Source organism: Branchiostoma belcheri, unplaced genomic scaffold, assembly GCF_001625305.1.
Source record: "Branchiostoma belcheri isolate BF01 breed outbred unplaced genomic scaffold, Haploidv18h27 scaffold455, whole genome shotgun sequence".
Taxonomy (NCBI): domain Eukaryota; kingdom Metazoa; phylum Chordata; class Leptocardii; order Amphioxiformes; family Branchiostomatidae; genus Branchiostoma; species Branchiostoma belcheri.
In genome coordinates this window covers 25,198-25,859 of record NW_017804082.1, presented here as the reverse complement: position 1 = coordinate 25,859, position 662 = coordinate 25,198, and positions in this window count along the sequence as shown.

Below are 662 nucleotides of genomic sequence, written 5' to 3'. Positions count from 1 at the left end.
TTTTACCTTCGCCAAGAAGGTTATGTTTTCAGGGGCGTTCGTGTATGTGTGTGTGTGTGTGTGTGTGTGTGTGTGTCTGTCAACACGATAACTTGAGAAGGCCTTGATGGATTGTCTTGATACTTGGTAGGTGGGTAGGTCTTGATGAGACCTCAAAATGATTAGATTTTGGACCCCCTAGCGGCTTGTTATGGTACTGCAGCTGAACTTCCGGTTTTGATATCTCATGATCTAGACATGCTATGGTGATGAAATCTAGATGGTAGGTAGCTCTTGTGCTGGGGAAGAAGTGATATGAGTTCGGGCCCCCTAGCGGCTTGCTCTGGAACTGCAGCGATATATTCTTGAAAATATTCAAAAGGGGATAACTCAAGAACCGGTTGACAGATCGTCGTGATTTTTGGTATGTAGGTAGCTTACGTGATCCTTCATATAATTATGTTACAATTGTGCAAATATGGATATAATTTGCATAATTTATGGGGAAATTCTATAAATCAGCTGCATTCCATGATAGGACAATTAAAGCTTGTGACATTGGTAATTGACAACGAGAGAAACGCAGGAAGATATTGATTATGTTAACAATGACCTAATTTGCATAATTAATGACAAAATTTCATAATTATGTAATGATAACTGCCTGGAATTTCATTAACTTG